Genomic DNA, 27,251 nt, shown 5'->3' with positions numbered 1-27,251 from the left:
CGGCTTGCCTAGGAGGAAGGATATCTTTATCAACATGGAGAATTTATCTTGAAAGGTAACTAGAAATCCTTTTACTTTTTTAATAGAAAAAATGTATTGTCACTATTATGTCTCAAAAATTAAAATGGATTGCATTGCATCCAAAAAGGCAATTTAAATAGAACCTTTAAGTTTAGCTTCCTTGTGGAAGTAGCTTCTTCAGAATTGTAGCAATTACAATCGATACAATGGGAAAGACATGCAACAGAAGTGTCATGATGGAAAGACTGGCACAATAGAAAGGTGCTATAAAGGAAGGGAAGAAGATTCTAGGTTCGCGGGGGAAAGCTTCACCAAGAAGGGATTTCCAGAAAGGGATCCTTCCCCACTGGCAGTCAGCCCTTAAATGAGGACTAAGAGAGGTGCAGCCAGGCTCAGCCCTCCTGGTCACAGAGCTGAACTGCCTTCACCTGTGCTCTCAGGGCTGACTGAGTCCTTTTCCCAGGTGCTCAACCAGTGGTTCAGGCTGTGACTCAACAGTTCCCATACAAGAACAAATCAAAGCTTTACAAGAAATTGGTTGCCTGTAAGTTCCTCCAATTTATTTGTTGAACATGTTTTGTACATAGCATGCATAAAGAATAAGGGAGGAAACTGGAGGAAGGGAAGGGATCCCATCAGCCAAGAATCAGTTGAATTTTTAGAGGTGGTCATATCACTTCAATGTAATGTTTTTTGATGGTTGTAATTCTGCTATTCTTCTTTTTGGTAACCAGATAGATATTGTGGACACTAATATATTAACACCTTTACCAAAAGGCTGTGACTATTTTTAATGTAAGCTATGCTTTGAGTGTAGACTATCATAATGCATAGAGGGAATTAGGTTTCACGTGCAATCTAAAAATCTGGTGTTTAAAGGTTCTTAGTACTTTACTCCATAAAACTTTTCTTTATGTATTTGTTAGTCTCCACAGCTCTGTTTGAATGCCCTTTTCAATCACTAAGTTTTTATGCTTCCAAGCTTCTCCTTTTTCTCAGTTCTTCTCTTGGCTATCTGGGCCTTTCCTGTTCTCAAGTTACAGATCCATGTTTTCCTTGTACAACAAAAATTGTAAGAGAAACTTTGCCTAGCTGTAGCTTGGGTGCCTAGCACAAGAACAGACTGTAGCAGTCAGTAACAACAAAAACAACTGATGAATGTATGCTGCCATGGAGAAAAGCAGGCACATTCTGTAGGAAGCTACCTAATGAAATGTAATTCTGTAACTGGAAGGAGCCTGACCTAAGTATGTGTGCATATATATAGATATGCATATATCCAGCATTCAGTATTAAATCATTATTTTCAAATCATGCTGCTATAAAAGGAGGAAGATTTAATTCCTTGTAAAACCAGGGATGACATTATGTAGAAATTGTAAAAGCTGGAAAGATTGGCTTGTTTGGAGAGTGTTAAGATAAATCATATAAATTGAAATTAAAGACAGACTTTTACTAACGCGTGAATTGCACTTAAGTAATCTGCAGCAATACTTTTTGTTTGCTTCAGCATAAATTCCTCCTCCTCCTCCTCCTTTACTTACGAGAATGTTAATGATATCCGTCAGCTGAGTGAGTACTTTTCTCACATTTTGGTATAAAATTTTACTCCTTTTCTTTACTGGATATCGTAAAACTAAAGAGGAAAAAATCTCTGTGAATTTTAAAATGCATTTGTATGTTTATTTGGACTGGATACTTTTCAGGACAAGGCCTTTGACATCCTACCTAGCTGTTTGAAAAGCACCTCATATACTGCTGGCAGTACACAAATACAATATTTAATTCCTACCATCTCTCTGTGGCCTTTCCTCATGCAGTGGATCATCTTGGCTAAATGAAAAACACGTGAAAGAGATGATGTAATTCAAAATATCATAGTTATTCTCAAATACATGAACTCTTTACTTTCAACTAATGAGTATAAACAGCCTGACATGGGCTGTTGGTAATTATTTCCTTAACAGGTATAAACTTGTTCTAGGGGAATCATTATTCTTACAAGATGGCAGAATAAAGGCAGGTTGTTTTTGTTGTTGTTGAGGCATTAGACAACATAGTAACTCCCAAACAGTTGAAAATGAATAAATACCACTTGATATAAATCTTATAACCCTAAAGAAAAAGAATCAAGGATATAACAAGTAAAATATTTTGTCAGTGGTGATTTAATAATGAACAATGTGATCAGAAGTGCATCTTGTAACATTTGTTCAAGAGAAATATAATTGTATTTTCAACTGTCTGTTTCTTTCCATTTGCTAAGCATTTTGGAGATCAAAACAATAAAAACTGTAATCTAAAGAGAATTAAATGAATGGCTGAAGACCCTTTTATGCTATAGCACTTGTTTTTAAATGTCCAGTGCTAATAAAGAGCTGAGGCACTAAAATCTGGCCTACTTATTTCCAGTGGAAACTTCAGCTCTACAGCATGGGTTCCCAAAACTGTTCCTAACACAAATTCTTGAACATCATTAAGTATAATGTTCTGTTCTGTCAAAGCTGTTTTTCATTGCTTTTTTTAAAAAAATAGCATGCTCAGAAAGACATCAAAAAGAATGAACATCTAAGTTTGTATACTTTTTTATTTTTAGCTTCAGCAGTGGGTTCTCTTTTGCACTTGTGAAAGAAGCATTAAGAGCAAAGAAAGTATCCAGGAAAGTATTCTACATCTAGATTTTCAAAAGTTTCCACTTGTTTCTGTCTTGTTTTCTTGTTGCCATTGCTTAGAGGAAAAAAAAAAAAAAAAAAATGGAGCTGTTTAAAAATGATGGTTTTCCTGAGTAAGTCTGGTCTGAGAACAGGGAGCTAGCAGAGTTTCAAGCATTCAGCCAAACTCCATATGCAATAGAGAATTTAAATGTACAAAAAAACCCCATTACAATTCTTGTTCATTTTCATAAGAAGATTAGATAAATCTTGATGGTGACAGTGGCTTGAAAACATAGTATTTCATCCAAAAATCATCCTTTCCAAGTCGCTGTGGCCCATTTCAACCTTTATTTAGTGCAGGATGAAAGCCAGCTTACATTGCTTACATGTTCAGTTAACTAAGGCAATTTAAGGCAATTCCTCTTAATCCAACCCTAATGCTAAACAGATTGCATCAGAAATATAATATTTATCCAAATATTGATTAAACAACCCTGGAGCCCAATTCATGTATTTGGTTGCTTACAAAAGAACTGATACACAGACCTTGCAAAAAGAAAAACCCAACCCTGTACCTTGCTCTTTTCTGCCCTTCAGTGATTTGTAGTAACTGTCTGTTTCTTTAGCTTGCCTCCTATTGAATCTAAACTTCCTTTATTTCTTCTTTTCTTAATTATAATCAAATATTTAATCTTACCCATGAGTCATGACTGCTGAATACCTGGGCTTAAGAAACCTGGGTAATACTGAGATTCTGCAGAAGCTGAGCAAAGGCTTTGAGGTGCTAAATGGTGCACCTAAGGAATCTAAAATGGCAATTAGGTCGCTAAAATGTTCTGGGAATCAATGTCTGGTTTCATTTAGAACTAGATGGACAGTATTTATTGTAATGAGAGTATCCATCCAGCGCTATGGGCATGAAGATATGCAGATGCTTCTTAGAAGTATGTCATTAACACAGAAGATTACCTGAATTTCAGTGCTTCCAATTTTGTTGCTATGAGCTGAAGGTCCCCAGTTAATTACATTGCCAGAAGAGCCACAGGGCTGGCTTTTGCTTCAGCATGGTGGTCCATAACAAATTAGCTTAATGAAGACAAGTGGTAGTAGAAAGACTTTGTTAGTGATATCTTGCACTAGATGGTGCTCTGTACATGTTGCATTTTCTTAAGTAATACTACATTTGTAAATTAGTATTAGCACTTCTCCCCATTAAGTTATGTAAATAAAGTACAGGAAAACAAATCAACGGTGTTTAAGTGAATGCCTTCCATTTCAAATGTAGATCATATACTTTGCTGATTAGCAGACAAACAAATCTGCAAGTTCCAAACAGTACCTAAGCTAATGTATTTGTACTTCTGTATTCCTGCTATGATTCTTCTGTTCTTTGTTTTGAAAAATATGAAGAGATCCTATCTCAGCTACTGTTGAATTCAATGTTACCTTTCTGGAGTGGATCCCATCTTTCTATTGTAACATAAATGGTGCATTTGAGTGCTCCTCGTGATCAGGTGACTAAGAACTTGTGATATCAGCAGGATAAAGTGAGAGTGCCTGTGCCAAACTGCAGGGAGAGCAGAAATGCCATATATCTACCTGGGAAAAGCACCTTCTGAAATCAATCAGGGAGTACTCAGCAAATGCCTTATGTAACTGCTATGAAGTCTTGCAAATCTTGCTTGATAGGCTACTATTTAAGTTACTATTATTAACGCTTGCAAAATATACAAACATTCTATGTTGTGATAATGAGATTTTGAGTTTCCTCTTTTTTTTTTTTTTTTTAAATAGTTTTGAATGATACATTTTAAATACGCTATGGAAGTTTCTGCAGTAATTCTTATTCAAGTTGGTTACTCCTCTGTCACTGAATCTTCTCCATTTCTACTATGCAGCATGATTAATTAAAGATGTCAGTGCAGTTCTCATCTCTTGCTGCCTTTTCCTAACAAGAGACTTAACAGCTTCAGAGGTGTTCTTCCAGAGGGATTTGATTTTTCTTTTTAATTTTCCTCTGTACTTAGTCAAAGGGGTAGAGAAACCAAGCTACTCCTAAAAATTCTAAGCAAAAGGTTTTATAGTAGTGAAGGGCTTCTTTTTTATGTGTACGATTGGAAAAAAAAAAAGTCAGTATTTGCAATCCATGGTAATTACTTGAAATTCTACTTCATTTTTCTTTGTAAGTCCCAACAGTAAATGAAAATGTTTGAGCTTTTAAAGCTGGAACAGAAGTTTCATATTAACAAGATACTAACAAGAAAATAAACATTAAAGCATTACATACTGGATGCTTATCCAGTCACATAATCTGCAGTTTGATTTTTTTCGAAAGGATGAAAAAAATCCCATGCAAATCAACTGAGTCCAGTGAAGTTACACTAGGGATAAATCAGCTCTGTAATCTGCTCCTCAAGCAGATCATTTACATTGTATCCCAAAGAAAACACAGCTGTAACAACAAACCCTTTCTAGTATTCTACCTCCTCATTATGAAGTTCTAATACATATTCATTATATATCATTCTACAGGGAATGCAGCCCTGTAAGTTCGTACATGCTCTGTAATTCAGAATATACTAATATCAACAACCTTTTCCTATGCTGCTCAAAGAAAAAATCTTCACGTGTGTCTGGTCAGAGCTGGAAGGAACTAGGAATATAAAGTAAAACGCAGCATCTCTGACTTACTTGCCAATGCATGCGATAGCAGGCTATATGTTCACTGAGTACATCTCATAATGTCTCTGTCATTTGTGTGCTAATTAGCCCTCAAAAACCAAATTCAAGAGAAATGAAGACATCCTGCAGCTTTACAAAGAACACCGTTGCTAAAAGATGCTGAATGAGCATCAGGCAGTTCAACACCCTGAAAGAATAATAATGCTACCAAATTCACTTATGAGGTCTTCTGGTACATCACAAAGTGATTGCAAGGGAGATATGGACCTCCTTGGCTAACAACAGTACCACAAAGATTCCAGCAAGAGAAATTTATATGGACATTTACCATTGTTTCTCACTTGATGGTCATTTTCTTCATCTATGACAGCCCTAAAAAATACTGAGCTCTGTTCCATAGACATAGCTAATGAAAAGCTGTTCGAAGAGAATACAAAAGACTACCTGTTTCACAAGGAAACATGCTGCATTATGATTCTTTTTACTATTGCTGAGAATACAGATATTTCTGAAGAACCCAGTGGAAGCTGATGTCTGGCAGCTGCCCTGTCTCTGTTATTTACCTCCTTTATTTCACCTACAATATCTTCTTTCAGCTGAATAGTGCTGGAACCGAAAATGTAAAATGAGACTTGAGAGAAGTCAGCCGCTAATAAAAGGTTCCACTGTCTTGTCTTGCTGACCCACTAATTTAAATGCAAGCAACTCTGATGTGATACCAGAGAAAGCCTTCACTGGAGTGTATTCACGATTAATTATTAAAAAAACAAGTTTCAGTCTCGAAAGTGTGGTACAAATCCTCAGCAATAAATGTGTTTCTTAGATTATCTGATAAAAATAAATATTTTAAGCAAAACTTGTATTATTGTCAGAAGGGAAAAAAATAAAATACTACAGTACTATTTATTTCTCTATTTTACCCATCTAGGAATCCAACTAAAGTGGGAGGAGAACAAGTACCAAATTAAATACGTTTTTGTGGGACATATGCATTTAGAAAGGCAGAGAAAAAACGGAACCACTCTGATCCATGGATCTCATTTTCTTAAAATAAAGAAGAATAAAAAACAAATGCATGAAACGAAGAAATGAAACTTAAAATTCAATACATAGCTATAGGAGTAAAAATGTTTCCCCCATCACCTCTGATTTTCTCCACAGCACACAGCAAGTCACTGAACCCTTTGATGTTCTCTACTTGTCTACTTATGAGAGAAATATGGTTTATCTGTTTTACAGAATACTGTGAAACATGCTGAAGAAACACGTCATTCAAGGACTAAGTCTCATTCCATTTCCAGGTTAGGCTACTAGTTATGTCTGATCCTTGTGATGATCAGCAATCCTAAGACTTTTCACCTGGATACAAGTTCATTAGCAATGTCTAAGGTTTAAGGTAGCATAATGCCTCAGTTTGGGAAGCTTTTTGCAGAGTAAGGAATTTGGTCTTTGGAATAGGTGTACTATGGAAGTATGTTGGGGTAAAAATGCCCAAAGTCCTCCTTGAAAAATTACCTCTGCTAGCTAACATCCAAGCTTTGTATTTAAAGGAAAGAAGTGCTAACAATAAAAGTCTCCACTACAATTATTGTCTTCAGTTTCTTTGCTGGTATGATTAATTAAGGAAATCTGCAGCTTTAGTTTCCACAAAGACAGCAAGACTAAAGAGCAGGAAGTAATCAGTTTCTGGCACCACCATCCATTATATCAATATTCAGAGAGAGAGAGAGAGAGAGAGAGAGGATCAGTAACTCTTAATGTGAGCAGTTCCTGTTATAACCATTTAAAACCCACTGCAAGCTGCTCACAGTAAACTGCAAACAAAATCCAGAAGTCAATGTGTATACCATCCATATTATGTGTGGTATTTTACAGTCTTTTGTCATACATACAAAGTATCATATGATGAGATAAACAGTCAGACAGGATTCCTCAGATAATTCTAATAATATGTACGAGCTTACAAAATGCTATTTGTTGCTACCATTTGCATTTCAGACTGTGGAAAATTATAAAACCTGACAAATGCTCACTAATAGAAGACTGAGCAAGAGACTGTGGTTACGGAGGGCGCCATGTGGGACAGCAGGGATGAGTACTCTTCCGGAGCACAAGCCAGCTCTGACTCAGAAACTCATCACAATAAAAAACAGGCATGTTTTTTATAATCACTTTTGAAAGTAAACTGACTTTTGTCTTCAGAAGAATCTGATGTTGGTGGCTAACTTACATGCTAGCCTTAAGTTTAGCTAAGAGAAAGCAAGTAATTAGCAATGAAGTATTTAATTCCTACTGCAACTTAAATTTTCTTCCTACTATCCAAGACTACTGGGCTATCAGAAAAAGGAACTGAAGTGATAACAAAGAAAGAGACTGCCCACACAGTGTTAACATTAATGACTTTGTAACTTCATGTTGAACTTTTTTTGTTGTTATAGTTCATTATACATTCAATTAATCCTTAAAACAGCACAATAGACAAAATAATGCACGCTTAAAATATTAATCCAAAATTTATCTAGTCTATCAAAAAACTAATTTATTTACACTGTCTTTTTGGTATGAAATAGCAACACAATGTCCTAGATGAATCCTACTGTATTTCAGATGAGAAGTGCTGTATATACATAATATTTGCAATACCTTTTTCATTTACTTGAAATTTGCCAACGATGGGAATGTTCTTTTTACTTCAGATGCACCTGACTCAACAATATATTTTACCCAATTTGGAAAGTCAAGGGGCTTGAAGGGAAATCCTTGACAGGAATATATATTTTTTTACTCTAAAGTCTGCCCAGCCATTAAAGTTATGCCAAGAACAACAGTCTCTGTGCTATTGCAATCAAGGTCTTTTTTTCCTAGCTACATTTCTTTGACTATTTAGAAGAAGTATTGAAACGGGGAGCAAAAATAATACTTAATCAAACCTATTCTAAGAAAAATAAGGTTTGGTTAAGGCATGAATTAGCGTAAAAATACCCCTAAATGATCATTGCTGCAATAGAAAACATGGACTAAAACACATTAAGTACAAATGTAAAAAAGGATTTTTTCTCCCATTGGATTATTTCACTCTAAATTCTATGTGTATCTTCCCATCCCATCCAACCTTTCATGCACGGAGAACAGCATTCAGTATTCCTCAAAATCAAAAGTACATGCCGTCCTTTCATTAATGTTGGAATTCATCTGTCTATACTCGGGAGGATGGGAAAAGAGAAGAGGAAACGTTTTCATTCTCCAGTTGTCTGGCTCTTCACCTTTAACAGTTCCCTTTTGAGTAAGCAGTGTCAAATCCTGTCAAAGGCTGCTGCAGTGCACCTTCCTCAAAGCATTGTTTCCTTCTATTCTGTCTTACTAAGGTTCAGATGGGAACATCTTGTTGCCACACAGAATTGACTTCAAGCTTTTCCTCCCTATTTTATTGGTGCAAGTCTCTGTTTGGAACGAACTACCTTTATCACAATTACTGTCATTTCTCCATCGATTCTGTCCCATTACGTGTACTATAAGTACTTTGACATGGGACTACTCCAACTAGTATGAATCCTGCTATCATTTGCAGTAACAAGGTATTGTGTGTATAATGCAATATATTTCCATGCGTAGAGATCTAAAATCCACAGAAGTCTACAGAAAGACCATTACTGTTGGAGCAGAGTCTAAGCAAAGAGAAGCGTGGCGCAATAAACTGTCTTGTGATCTCAGAAGTGCCATGAAGTTAGCTCATACTAGCAACTAATAATCCATCAGCTGATCTGCAGAAATTGTCAGCATGCATTACTTTACATTTGCTATACGCAAGTTAGCTTAGCCTTTTCTCCTGTCAGAACAAGTCACATCACCAGGTCTTTGTTGCTGGCGAAGAGCCTATTCATCCCCATGTCCACAGATGCCACAGCGCAAATGATACTGCCTAAACCCTGCTAACTTAAATCTCATGCCCAAGCCTCACATGAGGGAGATGCTGCAACAGCAGTATGATTTATTTGCTCCTTAAATCATAGGAAAGTCACAGAAGGAAGTAATCTGCGGTGCCATTTAAATAGCTGACCAGCTACGGATAAGAATACAAATGGTTTTGCTTCAGCAAAATTTATTTTGTCAAAACATTAGGTCTGCAGTGGGTCAGCGATGAAACTGCAGTACCTCCACCAGCAACTTGTTTGGAGTTTCTCATTTCTCCTCTAACTTGCAATGAGTCCCATAGATTAGCTGAAAATTAGGATTCTTAATTTTCTTTCTGTTTAACGGTTTCTTGATATCTACAAAGAATTTCACTGTTCTCTTAGGAACTCGGCAGGTATGACTGGAGATCTTCATATTTTGGCAGCATATGAATCCCTCAAACATCTTTTATGTACAATTCATAATTTAACCTTTCCTAGTAGCCACCATTCCAACCAGTACACTTCTGCAAGGTTTAGCCATGCCCTCACATAGCTGTACTATCCCTTCTCATTCCCTTGTCAAAGCCAATTAAATTTGCAATTACACTCGCGTGCATTGAAAATTCTGCAATGTGCTGGGCCCTCCATTCACTATATAACCTTTTTGTTTGCTTGCTTTTCTATCAGAATAGACAAATAGCCATGTTTGGAATTTTTGCATGCATTTCCTTATGTGAAAGTTAGCTTAAAAATAACGTACGTGGAAAATATCGAAGGATAACAACTGCATGTACAAAACAGTAAATTTATCATTCTGCACGTGGTTATACAAGCTCATGAAACTGAAACCATGGAAACAAGGGGGAAAAAGTAGTCATTTTATTTCAACTAGAAAAAATAACAGAAAAGTAATTAACATATCTATAAGAGCAATATACAAATTCTCAAAGAATCATCAGTATAAAGAAGAAAGAAAACCAATCCCTATCTAGATACTAATAGGAGTAAAGTAGTTGAACCGTTATCTTAGCTCCAAAGAAGATTAAACTTACTGTCTTTCTTATGATTGTATTTGTCATAAGAAAACATTTCAAAAAATTATCGATTGAATCTCTTCTTCAGAATTGTATTAAAAGCCAGGAGCCAATTCTTTAATGTGCATTTAGGAAAAAATGGAAAGAATAAATAATTAATAACACTTACAGTGCAAGGGTCTGTCTCACTGATAATGGCTTGGAAAGGAAGAATTTTATTACATTAGGGAATCAAGTGAAGTACAACAGTGTAATGCTTAAAGCTTTAAAAATATTTTCTGGTTTTTCACCAGTGCTGCTTATAAGTATAGGACTCAATCTTGCTTCGTTGATACCATATGAAGAAAATTTTTACTTACGGGATTAATTCAGCCCAGAGATCTGTGAACTGTTCACCAGTGGATATACCCGCAGCCTGTCTATTTTCGAAGCGTGGATGAGAAATACTGAAGATTCTTACAAGAGAATTATTTTACTTCCAGCCTTTACAGGTAAAATCACGAGTAAAATTACAGGATTCAGTGCAAGTTATCATCCAGAAACACTGTCAGCAGGGCTATTCCTAATGATTTTCTCTCAACATACATCATCAGTATGTTGTCAAAGCAGGAAGTACACTGTTTTATTCACACAGGCCCCAGGCAAAAAAAAAGTCATATGAATGTGAAACGTGTGGTAAAAAAAAATTAAAGAATATTCATTAGTAATTGAGCGTAAAAAGATAATGAAAACTTTCAACTGTGCTGCTATACATTTCTTCAACCAAAATTGGCACTGGCCTCCAGAAAGGTTTGCTTTATATTGTGAAATACTTTAAACACAGTCTGCATGAGCAAACAAAGGGAAACAGTGCTTACCATTTGCCAAAGAAATTACATGTAGTTATCGACATTCATTACATGTCTCCACTGGCCCTCTCCCCACCTTAAAAAAAATAAAATGAAAAATCTCAACAGAGTATGCTAACCTCCAGCTTGCTGGAATTTTATCTGACAGAAGTCTGCCTCACAATACCATGAATTACCAGTGAGCACACCACTGAACAAGAACAAATCCATAACACTGCTCTCCCAAGCACAGCAAAGATAAGCCTTATCCACAACAGACTATCTGTTGCAGTGTTAAGAGCTGCAAGTCTCAAGTTCTGGCATTGGTTTCCCAGCCCACAGCTCTGAGGCAGGTGCCCCCACACAAGAAGCACCAGTACCTTGGACCAGAATCTCTAACAGGCAGTGTAGGAAGCACCTGAGCTGCCAGCTTCTGATCCTGAAGTTACAATGTTCTTGGCATCTACAGCATTTGAGTTATGCTGAAGCACTGTCTGCACTTGGACTTCAGTATCTTTCAAAAGCAAGCCAGGAGGAAGGCCCAGCAGACAGCAGCTTAGAAACCTGCAGCAGAGTATCGTGGACAGTACTGAATGCCTACCTCTCACTTCCCAGGAAACTCCCTTCATCACCAGGCCAGAGGCTAGTTTGGTGGAATACCTTCATTGTGCCTGCTGGAAAGCTGTTATTCTGAACAAACTAATCCACAATCATTGGGACAGAGAAGCAAAGCATCATTTTGCAACGTAACAATTAGAGTATATGGCTCGGAGTGGGGAAATTTGAATTTCAGTCCCTGTTACAAGGCAGTTTTTTTAGCCAATTACCATATAATATTAAAGTACAGTGCAACCAACCATTAAGAGTCAGGAGTAGAAACATAGTTCCCTAATAACCTATTCAAAACCATCCATTACACTAGATACCAGAAGAACACTGACTCGGCCACCCTGTGCTGCTGCATTTTTATTGCTATTGATACTCAAGTTACCTGGTACTATTTCAATATATTTACACTTGCTGCAATCATATCTATTATTAAAGACTGCCATATGATCATCTCAGCATGGTGTATCTTTCTAGCCCTTTCAGAAGTACATGTGGGGCCTAAGACAAGAGTATAGACATGCAGCCTATGTTCTTCTTCATTGTTTGCTCTAGATTTTCTAATTCTTTACTTTATTCCTCATAGTTTTGGATGCCTTTCCCCTTGTTATCATTTGTATTCCATCTCTCTTCCTTCTGTAAGGTTTTTGTGCCTTTCCTACTTCTTTCTCTTTTCCTTCTCTCCTTTTAAATGATTAGGCAACATAGTACTTCATTCTTCATCATACATTTACAAAAAAAAAAAAAAAAAAGGAATAGAAGAACTGAGAAGAAAAAAAAAAAAAAAGCAGAAGTCATTTAATGGCTAGTTGACGACAGAAAAAAGGAGTTTTGTGAGGCTGTGATCAGAATAACTGTTTTCCAACATCTTTTGATTGGAATCCCAAGAAAGCGATCTCCAAGGGCAAATGATGGAAAAAAAAAATTATACAGTTGTCAGTGGCCTTGCTGGTTTCTTCTCTTTCCTTGCATTGAAAATCCTTGGCCATTTCTTTGAAATCCTTCTTGATGGGATCTGACAAACCTCTATGTAATGATTTCTACTATCACTCTCAACCTGAATTCCAGAAAAATTGAATTAGGGAAGATTTCTATGGAATGCCAACGCAACTGTTCCCAAATTCCCTCACTCTTATCTCAGTTTAAAAGAACCTAAAAGTCGTATTTGTTTTTTAAGCTGAGTTCTTTTTCCTTAATTACTGTTGTACAAAAGGCCTGGACAAATATCTGGACCACGAAAAATGAAAAAGCAAGTCGCTGTGGAACAGTCACAGGGTACAGTGAAAGCACTGTGATTTTTGGTGGGATAAGATCAATATGACAAGCTTTCAGATGTAGCAATCTGTCGATACTTCCCAGACCACCCCCACAGTAACAAAGACAGAGGCATTTTCAAGTTGTAACCGAGATTAGCCTCCATATGTACAGTTGGAGCCATGCCTATGAACTTTGCTAAAAGGCCGGCTATGTAAACTATCTATCACTCAATTTCACATGAGCAGTAATCTAATGACACCACAAAAATCTCACGATGTTCCTTGCTCCACACGTCCAGCCACAGCAACAGATGCCTGACAGTGTGCTTCAGCTGCAGTACTGAGGGGTTTACCTTCCAAGGGCTGAAGCACTGTACAGCCTCACTGAAAGACAGACATTATTCGCTCTTGGGGTGTCAAAGTCTTCAATGCTCAGCCTTGTAGTCTGACAACACTCTTGGTCTAATCCATCTCACCAGATCTGCAGTCACATGTAAATTCAAAGCCCATGCATACTACTGCTGACTCCAGTACATTCTGGATGAAGCCCATGAAGATGGGCGAGATTGTTTCTTATGGATAGGAATAAAATATTTTGTTTGTTACTACTAAGCTAACCACAATAAAAACAAATAGTCCTCTTTCATGTGGTGATGGAACAAAGTAATCATACTATATCACTTATTTTAATTAGTAGGTTGAAGGATTTAGTGTCTTCCTGGCTTGTTCAATTCTGAATCATATTCGTCATATATAAATAGCCAGCAACTGTATATAGTAGCGGAGGATGGAAGGAAGGTCAGGAAATTAGTGTGATGTCAAGCATTTCCTCTGGAGTCACCAAATCTGTACAGATTCCTATTTGGGCACATAATGAGCCCTGAGGCTGCTATGGCAGCAGGGTGCCTTACTGGCACTGGAAAGCTTCTCCGCTCAGATGTTACATAGGCAGAGCTTACATTCTGGAGATCTGTAAAGGTGAATGAAAATTTTTCCTTCTGTATCTTGTATTATGGGCAGACCCACTGGCTGCACACACCACTTTGGCGCCTAGTCTCCAAAGCACCTTCATGCGGTCAAGAAGTAAGACACAAGCCACAACACACTCACTGAAACCTGCAAGGCGTGAGGAAAACAGGTGATGTTCATTAATACTGCACAAAGCATTTGTTCACCCAGTCCGTATCCTTCACAGGAAAAACATCACTTCTGATTTAAAACAAAACAAAACAAAACAGTTTTTCACTCACAGCAGTGCTGAGACACAACACTCCTTTCCGTGGACTCAGGAGCACATGACACACAGACACTCTCCTTTGGTGTAGCACAGGACACAGCTGCAGCTACTCCTCCATACAGCCCTGGGAGGGGAGCACAGCCATCACTCACACAACAGAAGCACAAAGAGCAAGTGACACGAGGTCTGGATGCGGTGCTCAGGGACATGATTTAGCTGGGCGTTGTTAGGGTAGTATGGTTAGGTCATGGTTGGACTCGATGATCTTTAAGGTCTTTTCAGACCTGAGCGATTCCATGATTCTATGATTCTACGGCAGTTAAAGCTGTAGAGGTTGTCACTGAACGCATAAACTTCAGCTCTATTTCCATTCGTATCCTATTTTGCATAAACTCAGCACAAATCTGGCAGCTTATGCCATTAAGAAAACGCAGCTCGGGCCTTTCGGCACCGCCGCACACCGTTAAGCTCATCTCCGGCCCGTGCAGCTCCCGGCTGACTTTGCAGAACAACTGGGCACTTTCCACGGTGCCCCGCTTGGGACGGCAGCACCGGGCCCAACGAGGCGAGCAGGGTTGAACGGGGCTGCGAGAGGGCGCGCGTCCCGGCCAGGCTGGGCCAGGCGAGGCGAGGGGAATGCGGTCCGGCCTGCCCTTCCGCTGCCCCGGGTTAATGATTTACTCCGGGCCGGGCTGCCGGGCGGGCCTGCGAGGCAGCCGCTCGCGCGCCCTCATGACTTGACGCGCCGTGCGCGGAGCCACGCGCGGTTAAACAAAAAAGAAAGAGGAGTTCTGTGGTCACTGGCCGTCACTCGCAGCCCGCGCCGCTCCGCTCGCGCTGCAGCTCTTCCCGCCGCCGCCTGAGGGAAAGGTGCCCGCTGCGCCCGGCCCGGCATCGCCGAGAAGCCCCAGCGGGGCGAGAGCGCCTCGGAGCTTCTACCCTGCTTGCCGGGCAGTATTTTTAGTCGCTGACCCAGTTCTCCCGCTCTCTACCTGCGCCTCTCGCGGCCATCTGCGCCGTACGGTGCGGCCGGGCCCCCTCCGCGCCCCCGCCGACGGAAGCACCGCCCAGAGGCGGCCCGGTGCCAGGTGAGCGGAGCGAGGGGCGTCAGGTGCGGCCGGAGGGCGGTGCGGGGCCCCTCGCCGTCCGGGACGGGCCGGGAGGGAGCGACGGAGCTGTGCGGCTGCGGGGCGCGCTGCGAGGTGGGCGGGCGCCGCGCTGCTCGGGTCGGGCTTCTGAGGGAGCGCCCGAGTCGAGCGCGGGAGGTGGCGATCTGAGAGCTGGTGATCTGAGAGCCGGCAAGAGTACTTCAGGTTTTAAAAGTTTCTTTTTGATAATTGTTTTCAGTTAACGGGAGCTCGGCGTAACGCGTGCGGTGCGGGGGCGAGCCTGGCCGGGCTGCGAGCGCGGGGCCGGGTTGGAGGGCAGCGGCACCCCGCTCTCCGTCTCCGCGTTGCCGAGCGGCCGAGCGCCCGCAGTACGCGGTGCGCAACCCGGCGGGAGCGCAGGTGGGTCCTGAGGAGAAGCCCTCACGGCTGTGCGCTGTGGGGTGCGGCGCGGCTGTGAGGGGGAGCGAGGGCGTGCGCTGCTGCTCCGCGCCCGTCTGTGCTGCCGGAGGACAGGAGAGCGCTTGGGAGGGACGCTGAGCTTGTAACCGATACCGTGGTTCCGAGGCAGCAGTGCTAATATTTATGGGGGGGGGGTGGGGGGTGGGGGGTGGGGGGTGAGGGGAGTGGAAAACACCAAAAAGAACCCAAAAATCAACACCTCTTTCCTCCCCGTTTATTTCAAGTTCTGGAGCAAAGCAGAAAACTGAGCATCCCCTTCTCACCAGGGTTATGCATGTCCTTGCTGCTGGCACAACTCTGGCATCTGACACCGGGGTGAAGGTTGTGCTGGGGCGCTTTGCTTTATTTATTTTCACAAGGTGAGGTGTGACAGGCTCTATGCTATGCTAACCCCCACGTGTGGGATTTGTCTAAGAGATCCACTCCTGCTGTGGCAGGCAAAGCAAATAATTAATGGGCATTTCCAATTCATTGTAAAACTAGCTATAATGTGAAGTTTTTTTAATACTGCATCTCACCTAACAAATCAAGTGATACAGAGGTTACAAACAGATGTTCGTGTTTAATCTGTTTTTCTGATGGAACACACAGTACTCTTTGGAGAAGTAAGCTTTGCATAGAATGCAACTTACTTTTGCAACCTGCTGGCTTTTTGTCACTGATGTTTTCGGAGTGGGCGGTGGTGACGAGTATGGCTGCAGTCTGGATCTCTAAGTAAAATAGGCACTGAAAATTGCCTGTTCCCATTGACATACATTGTACTTCTGTGGAGGTACAGTGATGCACTGCAGTGGCTGCCCCACGTGAGCTGATACCAGCAATTAGTTCTCTCTGCTAATTACTGTGGGTGAGCAGTAGTTTGCTTTTGAGCTTTGTTTTCATAAAGGTTAATTGTGTTGCGTGGTAACAAGGCTGTATTTAAAATTCACGTGGTCCCTTTTTAAAAATATTGCCGAGTTGTGATTCCTGGCTGAGATCAGTCTGCCTTGTAACTGTGCCTTGTAATTGTAGAAACAATCAGATGGTTTTGATGCTAAAACTCTGTTCAGCATCATTTGCCACACAATATAAATGTGATTCTGTATATAAAGATTCCATAGTTTTAAAATATTTGACTGAATGTCAAACTTTTCCTAAATGTCACCTTAAGACTGGTTTCGTAGTATCTTTCTGAGCAGTTTAGGTGAAGGCTTGCTATTTCATTTGAATACATAACTTGGCGCCCCATCCTGTTGTGTTTTTTTTTTTTTTTTTTTTTTTTTTTTTGCATAGTCGCTTCTGAGGAGCTGATTTTGGCTCTAAGACTGACTGTGGTAACGTGATATAAATGCCTTGGCAAAGTGAGAAATGAACAAAGTAATGACATATTTTGGGCTCTTATTCCTAACTCTTGTATTTTGTGGCTTCAAACTTCCATCTACAATCAAGTATGGAAGAAGTGAGCTTTTTTTTTTTTTTTTTTTTTTTTTAAAAAAGCAAAAATTCTTGCACAGATTATCTTGGAAAATGTCGAATATGGTATTTTTTGTAAGTTTCAGAGCTTAGCGTTGAGCTGAGATCTAACATGCCAAGTAACTAATGATCTCAGCAGTCCAGCAAAATAGTGTTACTTGTAATAGAAACTGTGGAATGCAGTTTAGATGTCTTGATGATGAGGGTTGATTTACATGATTTTATGTATGTGTAACATATATGCATAAAATGTAATATGTTTAACATTCATATAAGATGTTAAGGTGTGCCAGTAGTGCTTTATGATTGGAGGCATCTTGTGCTTGGATGTTGAGCGCCCTGTGAGTGCAAGTACCGTGTTAGATATTGACTAAGCAAAAATTGCTGAAATGATTGCTTACCCAGAAGGCCCTCTCTCTCTTTGGCTCATTTTGTTCTCTTAATTCACTGTTGTAATATAACCTCATTTAACAGTAAATCAGGAAAATCAAGTGTTTCTAAAGCTGACTATATCCCATGGGTTCTGGGGGCTACCTGGCAAGTTTCTGGGCCGCTCAGGCTGTGCAGGAGTGGGGCTGAAGCAGGGTGAGGTTAATGCTCCTTATTTTGCTTTCTCCTGTGAAAGGAGAAACAAGAGTCAGAGCTTCTTGAGTGTTTACAAGTGTAGCTGGCTGTTGAACAGCTTCTTTTAAACATTCTCACTTTTTATGAGAACAGCCTAGCTTTTTTGGAGGGAGCACTTGCACTGTGGAGTTTCGTCCTTTTCTAACTCCTGTGTGAGGATGTTTTTAGACTCAGCAGTTGTTCTGATAAGGGCATGGGAAAATTTAAGTTGTTTACTGCCTTCTTATTTCCTCTGTTGTCATTGAGATTATTCTGCAGAATATATTGGCTATGCATATTTATATTTTCTGGAAAAATAGTCAGTGCTATTTGATAGTTTTCTGTCTTCCAAATAACAAGATAGTATACTGAATTTTTCTTAAATTTCCACAAGTGTTTTTTTTCTAGTACCAAAAAGTTATTTCAGAATGTAACTTTCCACCAAGCGGTATGAACTCATGTTATACTCCATTAACTTTTCCTTCCCTTTGATTAATTGCTTTAATCCCTAATTATTCTGGCGCTTCTCCACTCAAGTTACTTCCCTTAAACTGCTTTGGTTAGTATTTAGTTGTTGCATCAGGAATAACTCAAGCTGCTGCCAGTATGGCTGTGTGTTGTCCACTTCTGTTAGCTCTCCAGTCTCTGCTTTCATTCCCCAGTAGTTGGGTTTTCCTGGCTCTGCCATTTGGTTGGACTTGTGGTTGTTTTTTTTTGTTTTTTTTTTAAATCATAAAATTTATATCACTTTTTTCCTGGTTACTGCAATCTGAATACCAAGTTGCCAATATGTTTTCAGTAATCTTCAAATATTTGCAGAGGTTTCACCATTGTTTTTTCCATGTTCTGAAATACCATAATAAAAATGAGTGCTAGCTCATAGACACAGATACACATAACCATGCATGTGTAGGGGGGAGTACTTGGGAATCCTGCAGGAAAGTTAAACCAGTGCACTCAAAACACTAGCAGCTGTGCTGTTAGAACCCACAGTGGGTTTTGGTGAATTGACTTGTGCTGCAGGTCCTGCTGGATGTGCATGTGGCTGTTGCCCTTCTGCGTTGACCAACAGCGGCCATAAGTTGCGCAGCGAAGGTAATGCAGTAGGGTGGAACCACTGGAGTGTAATGGCTGATAATTGCTAATAACTGTAATACCTTTTGTTGTAGTTTTCTATACTATCTCTAACAGGAAGAAACAAGAAAACCTTGCTTCTAGTGCCACTTTACTTGTAGTGTTTGACATGTTCACATCAGTGAAGAAGGTGGAGACCTTTTAAAAGCAAAACCAGAGCTACAGAAGGAGGAAGTGCGGTTACTTTTAAAGTAACTATTTTCCTCTGATCTCCTGGCAATATGTGGGGTCCATATTGTGTCCTGGGCTTGATATATGTGTTTGATGGCATCTTTGAGTTCTTGATGGAGTGTCTGTTGAAATGGTTCATTTTTTTCCTTTTTGGGATCAGCTGCAATGGCAAATCTACATGACTGGTGAGAAAAATGCTTTTAGTCATGATGTTCCTGAATGTCTGTGGTGATACTATTGAATGAGTGTATTTGGTGTGATGATTACCTCAGACAAGTCTTTCACTTCAGTTCATCTCCTGTTTGAGTTACAGCTGAAGCTACTGGAGGGACATGCAGATTGATCTTATTCCTAGCATTGAATTGCAGCAAACTGAATGATCTTGACTGAAGAATTTATAGAGTATGATCATTATTCCAGGGAAACTAAGAATCTGTGTGTCAGTGATAAAGTTGTGGTAAAGTGCAAGGACAGGTAAAAAGAAACTCTTTGGAAAGAAGAGCTCTGAGTAAGCTTGTCCATCAGCTATGGTTTGTGTGACTGTTATCGAAGTAAACATGATGTGCCTTTTTTTATGTTAACTTTGAGTTTTACCCATATGCTCCTAATGAGTCAAGTGCCACTCTCATTAGAGGAAATTCAAAGGTAAGGTTTTCCAGGTTTTGGTACTGCTGTCCTCTCTCAGCACAAGGATGGTGTCAAGGGAATTGGTCTACAGCGAGCTGTTGGTGCCCCTAGTCTTGAAGATTATGCATCCTGTCACTGTGCAGGGACGCTCTTTAGCGTGCTTCAGAGTTGCAAGAGGACTGTAGCATAGGTGTTTGGCAGCTCTTTAAGTGTGAACTCCTGCCATCAGAATCCTTAGACACTCACTCTGAGTGTAGCTGCCTTTCCTGTGACTGGCCTGTCCTTTCATCCAGTTGAAGCTGAGATCTGTCCGATGTCCTTCCAATTGCTTTTAGCTTGGGGAGGTCTCCTAACCTTCTGGGACAGATTAACAGGAAACTTGGTTGTTGCTGAACTGTGGATAAAGAGCGAGAAACTAGGAAAACTACTTCATGGTTTTAATTACAAATTGTTTGATGAATGATTGTTCTGCAGAAAAGTAGCAAGTATGAATTCTGTAAACTTGGCTTCTTGCTTTGCAAGCTTTGTACAGAACTTCTTGCTTAACCCATGTTAGGTGTTATTCAGTAAGGTTTCCAGTCTGTGGAGCAGTAGCTGTGCACACAGCATGTTAGTACTTGCAAGCTGGGTGTCCAGTTTCAGAGAAGTACAAGGAATTGCTTGATTAAAATTTGTAAAAACTGAGCATGCTTTTCAGTTAGATGTTGTTTGTTACTTTTGAGATCTTTAATTCTGTATTGTTTAGTGTTACTTCTTTGTAGCTGCAGTATTCCTTATTGTAGTTCCTTGTGTCTACTTTGGTCTTTAAATGGCTTATGACAAAGTCATGAGCCATAAACATTTGGAAGTATCTAAGATATGCATTCCTTTTGAGAGATGCATACACCAAATGGATACGTAATACAAATTCCAGTGTTAGGATTGTTTATATTGCCATTAAAACACTGAATGAACATTTAAATTATGAATAGAAAAATAAAATAAAAATAAAATAAAACCTTCTTAATATCAGGAAGTTGTCCTGTTGTTGAATTTCAGTGGTATTCTTTTTGGGGAAAAAAAATGAGAATAAGTTGAAGCTTGGTTTAAAAGACTTAACACCTATTTCTGCCATAGGTTGTGCTGTTGGGGAATATCATTTTAGCTGCAGTACGATGTCATTTGGAGATGAAGCTCTTCTTCTGATGGAGGTGGACTTGTCACAAAGCATGAACTCTTCTGGCATCTTCATTACTAGGATTTATTTAATCTTGGCAAATCCTCTGCTGATTTGCACTTATTCTGCTCATACCTGAATGTTGCTGTTTGGGTTTAGCTAGCTTGAAAGTCATTCTGAATAGAACACAGCTCCTAAGAAGTCATCTTCTATCAATTAAATATGTTTAATTTTCTTCCAGAAATGGGACTAATTAAATGTGATTAAAAACCAAATGGTTCCTTCTTGATATGTCAGCCCAGATGTTTGAAAGCTGATTAGTGTTGGTGGAGCAATTAAAGCTCAAATAAAACCAGAACCCATTAGGTTGAGAGGAGTGCTTTTTGTAAACAGCTAGTTCTTGCAGCATTGGTTATGCAGTATTAGGATTTCCACTTTGTGTAGTAAAGCAAAGTCATATATGACCTTACATCTTCCTTAAAGGAATTATTATTTAGGCTCAGCATTGGACTGAAATAGTGAGCTTGACAAGCTAGTCAAAGAAATTAATGCTGAAATTGTGTTTGCACACTGCTATTTTGCACAGAAATCTAAGCGTTTTCTTTAAAAAGCTTTTTGGAGACTGGATGACTGTTTAGTGTTCTTGACAAAGACTCCCCTGCTGTCTCTAATGAAGTATTTATTTCTTGGTGTAAGGTCGAGTGCAGTTTGCTACAGGTGTTCCTGTTCTGTTGTCTTTTTTTGTAGATAGGTGAGTGGTGCTTCACCCATCCCCAAATGTGACTTTGTGATTCCTTTTGAGAGACTTAGCAGCTTCCAGTTTTGGACATGTGTAGGTGTTAGACCATTACTGTATGGCTCTTTTTGGATATATATTTTCTCTCCTTCCCAGTTACTTTAGGGAGAAGGAAGAGAGGAAAGTGAACATTCCTTTGCCTGCTCCTTTCCATCTTTTGAGTAGCAGTCATCTAGCCCTGGTGTAGCTGTTGTGCTTAGAGCAGCCGTTCAGGACAATGTGTGTACATCATTACTTCTAACTCTCAGCTGAAGCTCTTGGTGTCCTGTGGATTCTTCCATACCCCTGACTGAATATAGGAAGTTCCTCACTGATGCGATCTTCTCTAAGTCTGTCTTGGCTGAGCATGACAGTGTAAACTTCACCCTTGCTATCACTGGTTACAGCCATGTGATGCAGCCACTTCTGTCTGCACTGGCTTAGTGGTTCTTGGCACCGTGAGTGGGCTGTCTGTTGCAGCACTCTCGTGTGGTTTTATGCATTGCATACTGCTTTTCTTCCACTAGTAGTCTTACTTAAAACCCTTCCTTGATTACGCAGGAGTAGTGCTAATAAACTAGTATCTAATCTCTGAAGCCTATTGATTATAATGCTTCACTGTTGCAGTGCTGCCTAATTGCATGGCTCATGTGCCAGTTTGGCCTCTGCAGATCATCTCTGGCCATCCTTAATGCTGACCTGATACTTGTATTGCGTTGGAGATATGTAAGAGGCTTCTGTAGAAGTTTAGTATTTCTTGATACTATAACCTCTGGATACCTCACTGTTCTAGGTATGCTTTCAACATTTGTAACTAGGCGGTCTGATGGTGTACGCACCTTCTCAGTTGTACTTTGGATATGTCTAAGTTTGTGGGAGCTAAAGCCTGTTGCAGACTTCCAGTAAGAAAGCTTTTTTGTGTTTCATATAGTCCTCATTTAATGATACAAACCAGACTTAGGACGCTTTATTCTTCTGTCTTTCAAGTAGCATGGACTGCTTTTATTGCCTGTAAAATCTCATTTTGTCATGTCTCTTGGATTATCCAGCAGCTGCAATGAGCAGCATTAAAGTACTGGAAAATAAGCTGCTGATGTGATTTATAGTTCACAGAGCAGCGTATGTTATCACAACATTGTCTTTTTAAGCACTGTTCTGCCATCATGCAATAAAATATTCACCATGCCCTTGAGTGCAGTAAGTGCCTTTCTATTTGATGCTTACTTGTGGGTGATTGGTTTTTCGTTGAGTTTGTATCTACAGGTGGATTGCTGGAATCCTTCCTTCACAAGCTTTCTCCAAATTAAAGCAATTTCTTTCACAGACTTTGGTCTGGTTGTGTCCTTACTCTTTTTCATTCTCAGTATAAAGGTGTCTCAAAGCTGCAGATCTCCCTGTAGTGCGTCTGTATTTTTTGTGCCTTGTTTTGTGCTCATACATTGTTCCTATGACCTGTTCAGGAATTGTTACAGCTGAGTATTATGAAACCGAACTGTCTGGGTGTTGTCTCCTGTTAAAATATTTTAATCAGCCAGAGCCTTGATACCAGGAGATAATAATGGCTGGCTGTGCAATCTGCATGAGTTGGTGGCCTTAGGCAGTGGGTGCCTTCAAGGGGTTGCACCATCAGTATCTGCCTGGAAGGAAGGCAGAGCTTGCTAAGCTGTTAGGAGGCTCACATCTGTTAAGGTGCTGGGGTTTGTAGCTGCAGAATAAATGTCCCTGCTGTGTACAGACTCTTGTAATAAATAGCTTTTCTTGGTACTCATTTGGAGCTGTGCAGTACACCAGGCTTCTTAGTCCTTTTGTAGCTCTCTGATGTTCTAACACCAAGTGGTATAAACTTCATGAGCTTGATAGCTTTCTCAGTAAATTATAAAAGCTGCTTGTCGTGCACTTAATAATGTATATTGCATGTGGTGAAAGTTTGCTTCTAAGTTCTTGCGCACAGACCAAGATATCTGAGCTGTTTCTATACTGGGTTAGCATGCAATATTACCTGTCTTTCCTTGCCCTGATCTTGCTTGTGTTTGTGTGCCATGGATTTAGTGCAGTGCCCCATAAAACAGATCTGTTTGTGTCACAGGCTTCTCATATGTTTCCTAATAGTTGTACTAGAAACCATTATTTGTTCATGCTTCTCTAAATAGTGCTGCATCTCAATACGTAAGATGTTAGGAAATCTGCCCTGAACTGGTTGTTCATTTAATAACTTAATTGCAAGGTGATGGTTGAATGGCAGCTGTCTTCGGTTTCCTAAAGGAGGATACTATGTCATTAGGCCTTCTGAAGCCTTGCTGAAAGCTGCCCATACCAAAAAGGGAATTGAAGCCTTAGCCATTACTTTAGTACTGCACAGGCTTTCTCCCTTACCCCACTTTTCTTTCTTTTTTATGTTCAAACAGTGGTTACCCTGCTCGCCTTACAGCCTGTTGGCTGGCTGCTCCTGCTGCCAGGCAGTGATGCTACCATCTTACTTGGACTGCCTGTGCTGTGCTCCACGTATGGCTTTCACTGTCTGTCCTGGCCTCATAATAACACTATTTTCTTTCTGCCTCTCTGTGCCAGCTGAAATGCCCTGTCTCACGGGTCACTGAGCTTTGTGCTGCATTGTGATCCTTACAGTACAGTGATTTGTAGCCAAAGGCATGCATTTGTAAAAATGCACTTATTATACAAAAAAAGTGCTGCAGAGCCTTGAGAGATGTGACAAACAGCCCCAGAATTGTTTGAGAGGAGCGAGGGTGAGGAGCTGCACCAGGCAGAGTGGCCCTTCTAGCAGAATGTTTGACATTTGGTCTGTGTGGCTTGGCATGTGGCACAGCTTCAGTGGTTATTCTGATGTGGGGTGCACACTAGGTAAGTTGTCTTCTAAATATAGTAAGCCTGTGCTGGCTTTTTTGTTTGCTTTTTTTCCCCCCTCTCCCCTGAAGAGTTGTTATCAGTGCTCAGTGAGTGGGAGGGCTTTGTTTTCTACCATGTCATTCAGTCAAACATTTGCCTGTTTCAGGTGCTTCCTTACTGAAAGCAGTGTGGGATCTATGATGGACTACGGGATTGATTTTTCTAGTACTATAATTTATAATGGGATGAATATCATTGATAAAACAAGTCTGGTCGTGTAAAGGTCATTCCATAGTATCCACATAAGTTATATTTAGTGTTGTTTATATCAGATTCATGTCAGAATAAAGCTACAATTACAAACTGCTTACTTTTTTTATAAACAGCACAACGAGTGCCAGCATACTGCAGAGGGGAGGCCTGGGACTTTGTTCTTGCAGGAAAAAGTGAGAAAAAAAAATGGTTTTTAAGGAGAAAAATATATATATATTGCAATCTATTCTGGTTGGCTGTCTTAATTTGCTTATTGGTTGACTTATATAACACTAATTTTGTGCTGCTTTAAATGTAAATGCGTTCAGCAGAAAATAAACAGCAGGTTTCTCAGTGTCCTGCACTTTGGAGAGCAGAAGAGATGGGGGGGTTACAAAGCACTTGCACAGGGAAGTTGTTGGCTTCTTTCCCATGCATAACATTCCTGAACATCACACTTCTTCTTTAGTTGTGCATTTCAGAGAAGTTTAAAAATATTTTGGTGTTTTTTCTTCTTTTGTTCTGTGCATAACCATCCATACAAAATAACACTGAATAACTGGATAATCGTAGAACCTGCTACAAAGTGTAGGTAGCAACCTTGTGCTTGTTTGTTCAGCTTTGAGCCATCTGGCATTTGTTTCTTAAACTTAGATGAGAGTTCAGCCTTGTGTTTTTGTTTGCTTTTTGTGTGTGTTATTTTTATTTTTTTTTTTTTAAGTCCTCATGCTATTATTTTATTTTTATGGGGAAATATCTGATGTTTGCTTTATGTCATTGTCTGGCTGAATAGAATGCTTGTGACTGCTGTTTGCTGACTGCTGTTTGCTAACTGCTTTTTGATGTAGGATAAGCAAAAGAGAAGATGTATGTGAAATTCTTCAGAACTCTGGGTTTCCCAGAGCCAAACAGTAGCATTTTTAAGTGCAGGAGATTAATATAGAGAGCCAGAAGGGGAAAACGTCACATAATGTGCTTGTGTCCATGCCTGTGGAGAAAAGAAGTCTGTGAGTGAAACTGTAATGATTACTCTGATAACTTTTCCATAGTTCTCAGTTCTCCCAGATGGCATTTTCAGAGAGTGGCAAAATGGCCTTTGTACTCAAGATGCTGTCTGTGGAATGAATTTAATCTTTCTGGAATCATGGCTGCTTTTTTTTTTTTTTTTTTTTTTTTTTTTTTTTAAATATAATTGTAACTGTGGGGTTAATGTTTAAATATTTAAACGGATTTGGCTTCTTGCCTCTGAAGTAGAACAGCATGTGCATAACCCTGGGACTCTTACCATTCCCAGTGTAGCCAAAAAAAATAAAAATTGCTCAATAGTGCAGTGATCTAGTAACTTCAAAGGCTATAATTTAAGGCTAGTCTTGGATAGGAGTGTCCTGAAAGGGGGCGATTGACTTGATTTTTCCTATTTAGTTGAGGGAAAAGGAACTTTTACAGATGGCATCAGAATGCTTTGACAGAACTCTTTAGGTTAAATAGGAGCAACCATCTGTAAGTCTAAGCCCAGTAAAATAAGCTAGTGAAAAGTAATCCTGAGATGCACCGATCTGTATGTAGGAATCTAAAACTTTTTTGAGAACTAGGAAACGTGTGAACTTGGGGTACCTTTGTTTTTGGCTCTCTTTGGATGGAAGTGCCAGGGTTGAACAATGATTTAATAAACATAAAGTTCAAACCTAATTTGGGAGTCTTGGTATTTATGACTTGAAGTGGAAAAACTTGAAGAGGAAAGCCAAAAGTAATTGCATTCAAGCTCCTCATATTTCTGATGCTCTTTACCTTAAACCAGAGGACTCTGTTGCCTGTTGCTGGGAGGAAAGCAAGGGCTTTGACCCCAGGACTGCATCTCTAATCTGGTTCCATTCTGACCTCATGTGTACCAAGAACTCTGCTGAAAACATCCATCTCTGGGGAGCTTTTCCTGGCTGCAGTGACAGATGATGCAAACTCATGGTTCCTGCCAAGCATCCCAAGTATTTTCTATTAGTGGCCTGGTCGCAGCCACACCATGTTGGTGATGGGATGCTCCCTGCACTTGAGGGAACGATGCAGTGTGCAAGGCGTGCTGAGATAAGGCTGGCTGGGCACAGAGAATTGTCTGTCCTCATTCTGCTTTGTTTTGCAATTCTTGTATTCGCGTTAAACACGTACATGAATTTTTCAGCGTGTGTGGATGTGAAATTTGATACTTAAAGAACTCTAAGTGAAAATAGTCACAAATTTCATAACTTCTAAGCTATAAATACCTTAGTTTGCTGTAACTTCCCAGATGATTAATACTTAGTTCAATTCTAATTAAACTGTATTTGTACTTCAAGCGTGGAAGTGGAATACTCTGGGCAGTTAATTGTTTAAACTCATTTATATGTATCCTAAAGAAAAGAAAAATATTGCAAGTGGCAAGCACAGAATTAACACATGTTAATTATCGTGTTATTATGTTGTGACCT

At 39.8% G+C, this 27,251-nt stretch overlaps 1 protein-coding gene across 8 annotated transcripts in view; it reads left to right on the top strand.

Moving 5' to 3' along the window:
• Window positions 1–15,175: 15,175 nt before the first annotated feature.
• Window positions 15,176–27,251, top strand: part of MTUS1 (microtubule associated scaffold protein 1) — a 111,582-nt gene continuing 99,506 nt past the window's right edge. For 2 of the 8 annotated variants that reach the window (XM_052682057.1, XM_052682059.1), the window contains exon 1: window positions 15,364–15,523. The gene's annotated coding sequence lies outside the window, so the exon portion shown is untranslated. Of the gene's footprint in view, window positions 15,299–15,344; window positions 15,524–15,582; window positions 15,719–16,002; window positions 16,138–27,251 lie in introns of those variants that run through there. The other 6 variants (XM_052682052.1, XM_052682053.1, XM_052682055.1 and 3 more) reach the window with 6 other exon arrangements.

The sequence above is a fragment of the Tympanuchus pallidicinctus genome, unplaced genomic scaffold (assembly GCF_026119805.1).
Source record: "Tympanuchus pallidicinctus isolate F22 unplaced genomic scaffold, pur_lepc_1.0 scaffold2, whole genome shotgun sequence".
NCBI classification, from domain to species: domain Eukaryota; kingdom Metazoa; phylum Chordata; class Aves; order Galliformes; family Phasianidae; genus Tympanuchus; species Tympanuchus pallidicinctus.
Note: the sequence above shows the minus strand (reverse complement) of the source record. Positions and strands in the feature narration are given on the sequence as shown.